A 7,500-nucleotide genomic window follows, 5' to 3' on the forward strand; every position below is an offset into this window, starting at 1 on the left:
AATAATAATAATAATAATAAAAAACGCAACAGCAAGCATAACCACAGCCAGCGAACACAATTTCAAAGTCATATACCTTTATATTATATTTGACAGCCAGTGACTCTGAGTGAGTAGCCAATAGCATTTCCTGTGCTGAATATTAAACAAGCGGTTATGAATGTTCATAAAAGCACACACACATACACATAGATACACACAGACACACACAGACACACAAATTTACAAAAGCAAATACTTGGACATATGAATGAAATACATATTTTGTAGCACACGCTAACACTCCTTATAGTAAACCAATAGAGATGTACAATATGTACATATATGCATAATGTATTGATGAATGTACTCAAATGCACATTTCATGTGTTCTCTATGGTTTATTTTGTATTCCTTTTACACATATTAGGTTGTCGAAAAATTATTTAGACCTAAACAACTCAACATTTACATAAATTCATACTCATTTAGATTTCCTTCTCTTCATTAAGAGCCGCTTCGATTACACTTCATTTTACAAGTAACCGATAAGAAATTCTCTCGCCAATTTCATGTCCTGATGCGTTGCCTGTGTTATTGATATCTCTCTGGTAGAAGAGCTTCAAAGTCTTGCCAGTCAATTTGTTTTAACACATTTCGCCAAATATTCCGCATCAACTTACCGAAACCGCAACAAGCTTCAAATGATGCATTTGAAAATAAAATTTATCGCTTAGTATGACTTCGTCGATGTGACTTATGATAAAAGCTTGAAATTTTACGCCGTACAAGGGTTTTCATACAAACAACTCGTCATCGAAATTCGATTTTTGGCAAAGTGCTTAAAATGTTTTTTACATCGAAATCATCAACAAGTCGGTTGTTTTATAAATAAAACGATATGCAGCAGTGTAGCAGTTGTTATTAACTGTAACGGTCTTGATTTAAAATACGACAGTTTTTCTCATTAATAAAGTTGACCTTGATTGAGGAGAATTTCGATTCCGAACTCTAATGCTATCGTATTTGAATTCAATTTTCAGACAGCTTTGCTTCGTTATAGAGTCAACATATAAAACTTCGAAAAATAAGATTTGTGTCCAGGACACGATTGACGATATAATTTCGTGCATCGTTTTGCTACAATCATCATCTTCGCATTGGTCTTAAACTAGATTCAATCAATAAACTTAGATCAAGAGAAAAATATTCCCTCTTACTACACGACTTCTTGGCGCGAAAGCATTACAAAGACTTACTGAACTTACTTGTCTGCTTAACGAGATGATGGTAATAATTGTGAATAGTCAGTCTGCCGCTGATGTGAAGCTGCTTTGAACGAACGGGATGTTTGATTTAAAAGAAGAAAGAAAAACTGCCTAATTCGCAAACATCATCAATGTATAGCCTTTTATGATTACATGTTAGTCAAATCATCATATTAGTCAAAACTAAAAATAGAAGCTAGAAGAAGAGGCGTCATGATAGAATCTCAAAGAGGGTAACTTTTACAGATTAAGCTCAACATTCTTTCGACTGCCTAATATAAGCTTAAACATATGTATATATTATATATATATAAATATATGTATGTTTACGTGCATGAATACACATTTGTTTGCAGATGCGCGGTCCCTAGATAAATGCCTTACTGAATATTTAGCATTTAAGGTATTACTTAAAAAATAAAATCCATTTAATAGGTTTTCATTTTTCGCTTGCACATTATCACTAAATACACGTAGCCTTGATCGGTACTCTAATGCTAATCTAGTTTTAATGAAGAAGAAAGTGCTTGCAAGTTAAAATGCTGTACTATGCTAGCGCATTTATACACGTTTTGTGGTCAAGCAAATCAACGGATACCTCTTCCAACTTTCTATGTTGCTCTACGTGGAAGAGAAGTAGTTAAGGTTTGTTTTTTGTTTCAATTAAAAAGCAAAAAAAAAAAGAAAAGAAAATCAACAAACAAACAAAAAAAAACAGCTCCATTTAGGGTTTATCAGTATTAATTGGTTACGCACGTACACTTTATCGATATGTAAAATATGGATTTTTGAAAGCAGAAGTAAAAGTAAATTACACCATAAAAACAAGCGGAAAGAGTTATCACATTTTTTGTATTACAACACAATACAACACAAGGCGGTAGTTAAATACGTAATCTATTTAAAATTTACTTTCATTCAATTATATCTTACATTATGTTAAAGGGGAAAGTCCAAATGACTTTAAGCAATGTTACGGTAGTAGTCGTAAGAAAGTATAAAATACGATGTAGGACGAATATATAGCTTAGGAGACTTATCAATCAATCAATATCTTTTCAATGTAAACGAATTCAATGATGTTTCTGATAATGTCGGGTGGGTTTTAAGAAGCAGTGATAAAAACTTCCAGGTGTTTTCAATAAGCGTTTTTTAGATGTATCGCACTAACATCATACCATCTGATAATGCCTGTATTGAGCGGAGCGCTTTATATAAATTCATTTCTTCTAATTTTTACTTGCAAGCACTTACTACAATCGATATACGGAAATATGCTGATAGTGTCATTTCCTTCTAATTGCAGGCGACGATCAAAAAGTATCGGTACGAAAAGTAACATTTAACTCATTATTTTTGAAATCATTGTTGAAAAATATGAGCTTTATAGACAAGCTTGAAAATATCCTGCAAGATCATTTCGAAACAGATAAGTTGGTTGAAAGTCCACTATAAATAAATGAAATTAATGACAAGTGGACAGGCAGGGTAACTAGAAAAGTATGCGGTTCATAATAAAGGTAAAAGTACAACATCCTTCTCCCCCTTTTGGAGCATCAGCAAACACATATCAGAACTTCCCAGCATAAGATTGTTGATCCGTTGAACGCTGAGCCGCGTAAGGCAATGTCGAAATTTGCTGAACGTGTTGCCCGTTCTTTACGGAAAGTATGAACTTTGAACTTTCAATCTATAATTTGATATAGAATAGCTATCTAAAAGATGAGCCAGCAAATATGCCGACACACAATCAAGGACACACTTTAAAATTTTTGTATATTAATTTGGCACTTCAACTCTTTTCTTTTATCTTATGGCAGATTTGATTCAGTTAAAATGTATTTAGCTTAATTTGTGATAGTTATGTGTAAATGTATTTTTTTTTTGTTCATAAAACCATAAAGTAAAAAGTAACATGATGCCAATCGAGTTTTCGAGTTTCACGAATATACCTCAAATGAATATAATCACTGCCATGTGTTTTCTAAACTCTCAAGAATTTCTGTTGAAAATTGAAATGTGGACAAAAGTTTCTAAAATCATGTCCAGAGCATGTCGCTCCAATAAACTCCATTCCGTTGCAATTGTTCCTTTGAAATATCCAAACCATAAAATTGTGCTTTATATGAATATGCAGTTATGATTTTTTGCAAAGTGCGTCGATAGATTAACTTTTACATTCTGTTTGTAACTTCCGAAAATGCAGTCAGATCACAATTTCAACTGCATTTTATTTACATTTACATTTATCAAAGCTGCTTAACAGCCACCTGAAATTTTTCATTTAAAAACATTCAATATTTTCGATTTTTTACTAACTCCTTTTAAAAATTATTCCAACTCAGGTGGGGTAAGATTGCATTATGGATTAGTGAATTGTACGGGACAAGGCAGTTGCGTTAGAGTCTAACGAACTTTTGCCGTGAAATTGGGTAGGTGAGGCCCGTGACTACCAAGGCAGTGTCAAATCTCAGATTCAAATCTCACGTGCGGTAGAGCGTACTTTGGGCGAAGCTATAATGAGCGTCCCTAGTAGACCTGCAACGATCTTTCTGCCTCTTTCTCCTTCCTAATTTCTTTTTGAGTGTCACCGTTTGGCACGAATAGGAAGCATTCACTGAGGAATTGGCGAAACCAATGAACTATACCTACTCCTCTCTACTGTTTAGAGCAGCAAATCCGTATTTTTTCGTTATAGTAATTTGAATAAACTCTTGACTATTGACTTTACATTATAATATAGGACGTTGGTGGCTTTTAAAGAAATCTTACGGATTTTCAAAAACTAAGACGGTCATGTTTATTTGATCTATACTTTGATTTCACGATCGATCCTCCCAAACGTTACGAAATAATAAAAAGAAAGCTTAGCAAGCAACATTGCATTTGCCAAAAGCACTTCATTTGTGACTTCAAACATATCAATCGCTTATTTTAGATGAATTTTTATTAAATCAATTGTTTGCCATTTTAATCGAGAGCCACAGTGGAATTTACGCAGATTGTTGCCTTTCCCACGCATTTCAGTATGGCTTAATAGGCTTAACATGAGCAGACTTTCTGGGAACATGTATCAGAGGAAACGCTACGATCCTTTTGCTTCTTCTATTAGTCCGCGTATGGTTGTGTGTGTTCTTATTACTATCCATTTATGAAAGTACAGCTTCAATTTTTCCTCAGACCATTCAAAAAGTGAGCTTGGGAAGTCCCAAGTGAAAGGGGTAAGCCACTTGCAACTTCAGTCTGAACTATTTTAGAGTAATGTATTAGGAATGCAAACCTTAGTATATATATTCCTGGAAATAGAACGCAACAGATGAAATCAATTTCAAATGAATGCAAATGCAAGCTTTTCATAGTCCGCGAAAACGTGCTGATATAGATATAATTTGTTCAGCACGTTGTCGGACTAAACTTCATTAACGGCTTACAAATTGCGTTAGAATATTGCTTACGTTGTTTTAACTAATAATTTCGGATCTCCTCTATAAGTTACGATTGCCAATTGCTGCGATTGTCTCTTAACAGACTTGCTTGTAAAACTACGTAAGTCATTTGCATGTGCTACGTATATTAACCAAAGTCAACTTCTATCTCTACTTTGGAGGAAGGTCATCATAGACTCCATAAAGTTTATATGTTCTTGATCACCTTTAAATTTTGCATCGATTTTTGAATTCTGTATGTCTGTTTGAGCGTCTGTCCGTCTATGTAATGTCTCCGGTAAATATTCTCTTGGTCGCGAAAACGAAGATAGCGGCTTCAAAAACTTTAAAATTTCTTGTAAGGAGGTTGGTTTCGAAAGTACGACACTTCTTCTTCTGTTAAAAAAAAAAAAAAAAAATAGAGCAAAAGTGGAAATATCTGTCGCTTACGCCTAATATTATAATTTGTTTGTGAGATTTTTATTTTTTTATCAAAGCGTATGCTCAATGCTTAGAAGGAAACTTCAAAGACCCAATCCGGATCAAGATCGAATTCTGAATCTATCCAAGTCAATATCCGTGTGCCAACCTGCATAAAAACTGCGGCAAGCAATTCCGTGTGCCAATATAAAAATATCGCCTCCAAATTAGCGGATAATAGTGGAACTTCTTACTGGCATGCTGGTACTGAAAATGGCGAGAATCGGTCAAAGGGCACGCCTACAGTGCAACATTAGCGGAGAGCACATCTGCTCTCTGGTTTTCTCGCTTTTCACTCCTAAGCTACGCCATAACAGCTTCCTCTCATAGCCTACAAAAATGTCAAAAAACTTGTACAACGCAATGTAACGTTTAAAAGCAATATAAGCAGAGGGGTTGGGTGACATTATCCTGGCGACAGCACATCCATACAATTCTGTCAATTACTTGCTAGAAGTTGCTTGAAGTCGTTTGCCAATCACGGCCTATCAAAAATTGGTTTAGTGTTCACCGAAAAGCTCTTCCGCTGTCAAATTTTTCATCATTTCTCTCATATGCAATAACTGCTTCACTTGCCCACTTGAGTATTGTCGTACATTACTTTTATTTTGATAAGCTATTCACATTTTAAATCTATTGCTCAAAAATAATTAAAAGCCATACCTTAAGCGTGCGAAGAAGACAATGAGCCAGCTACATTTACTCATTAATCCGAATAAAAATGGCCGATTGAATGGTTCTTCGCAGATTACAAAATGTATATAAATAATAAATGAATTGATGTTCGTTGAGATATTGTACCCGGACCGCAATATTGATAAGAATTAAAATCAAGCGAATACCATTAATTCTCGCTTTGAGCGATCAACCGACTGGACTAGACTGGTTCGCGTCGTAATATTTATCAAAACGTATTATGCGTAAGTACGCCGTAAAAAATATGCATTCATGACAGACATAAACGTTCGAATCGACATAGCTGTAACTGTGAAGTCAAGTTTGCCCTTTGGGTCCACCGATTGAAAGAAAGAAAAATAAACCTAATACCCACTGAAAAAGTGCATCAGCCTCGAAGAAACACAATCTGAAAATGAACAATAATCCCACTTCGTTGATTGATAGGGTTTTCTTGTCATTTCATTTTTTTGATGATATGAATAATTCATGTATTGAGTGTCGAAAATTTGCTATAATGCATTGTATAATTGATTTCAAAGCGTGAACATAGTTTATTCTTAAGCGGATTTCTCTTACTTAAACGAAATAATTATAAAGCAAACATTCTTTTATGTCGTGCCCGCTAAAGACGTCTGTCTGCCTGTTCTATGAAGTTGTATGGAACTTCCTTTTCAGTTTTTGCTTAATGAGAGAGAAGAGCGAGCGCAAAAGAAAAGGCAAATTAAACATTCAGGCGATAAAATAGATGTCACAAATGGACTTTGGAATTTTTTTTTTCTATTTCTACTTCAATAACTACACATATGGAGATTTTATGATAAGAATAAGTATTAAAATGAAATGATTTAGAATTTGTTTAACAAATAAAATACATATTTAATAAAAGCTTCCTTTTAAATGAATATTGAATTTATCATGAGGCCAGAAATTAAATGGAACTGACAAGTTGGTCAGCTTTGTCGAGATTAAAAAAAAAGAAAAGGGAAAAACAAATGAAAGAATTTTTTTTTTTTTTTTTTAACTATTTAACGACTAATAGCTACCAACTACTGCTAAATACTTTGTACTATTCTCAGATTCTTGGACATTTTTACATTAATCTCCGATTAAAAAGTGTACGCCAGTAATGATTATGGTAAGAGTTTATGAAAAAAGAAAATGACAAACCAAAGCAAAGCAAGCCGGAGCACAAAGCAACAAAGCAAAAGCGAAATCAACCAAGATAAAGTTATCTTTAAGAATTCATCAGGAATAAAGTTAGTAAATAACTTGTATACGAAATGTTTCCTTATAGATGCTTCTCTTCTCTCTAACGACAAACGATACGCATAACTTTCGCACTCATACTAGAAAACCCAACCTGTGACATGATAAGCATACGAACAGGTTACTTAGCTGACAAACTGTCCGCCACAAGCAATTAACTCCATACATTTTGGGTGGGCAAGAAAATGTTTTGTCAATGCTTATTTATTCATAGGTTTTTGCATACACATATAATATTGCGGTCCTTTTTGAAAGTTTTCCATTAGCTTATTACTCGGCGCATTTACATTAATTTTAAAGCAAGTTAAACGTTAGTTAAGCATTAGTTTGCATTTGCAAAAAGGAAAACGGGAATCGCCCGCAAAACAGGGATCAAATTGCTTTCCTTTTGACATCGGCAAATA

At 34.1% G+C, this 7,500-nt stretch overlaps 1 protein-coding gene across 1 annotated transcript in view; it reads left to right on the plus strand.

The window, feature by feature from the left end:
* The first annotated feature begins 10 nt into the window (after positions 1-10).
* LOC119637375 overlaps positions 11-7,500 on the plus strand; it is a 56,157-nt gene continuing 48,667 nt past the window's right edge. The window contains exon 1 of the mRNA XM_038033358.1: positions 11-109. The gene's annotated coding sequence lies outside the window, so the exon portion shown is untranslated. The remainder of the gene's footprint in view (positions 110-7,500) is intronic.

The sequence above is a fragment of the Glossina fuscipes genome, unplaced genomic scaffold (assembly GCF_014805625.2).
Source record: "Glossina fuscipes isolate IAEA_lab_2018 unplaced genomic scaffold, Yale_Gfus_2 59, whole genome shotgun sequence".
NCBI lineage: Eukaryota > Metazoa > Arthropoda > Insecta > Diptera > Glossinidae > Glossina > Glossina fuscipes.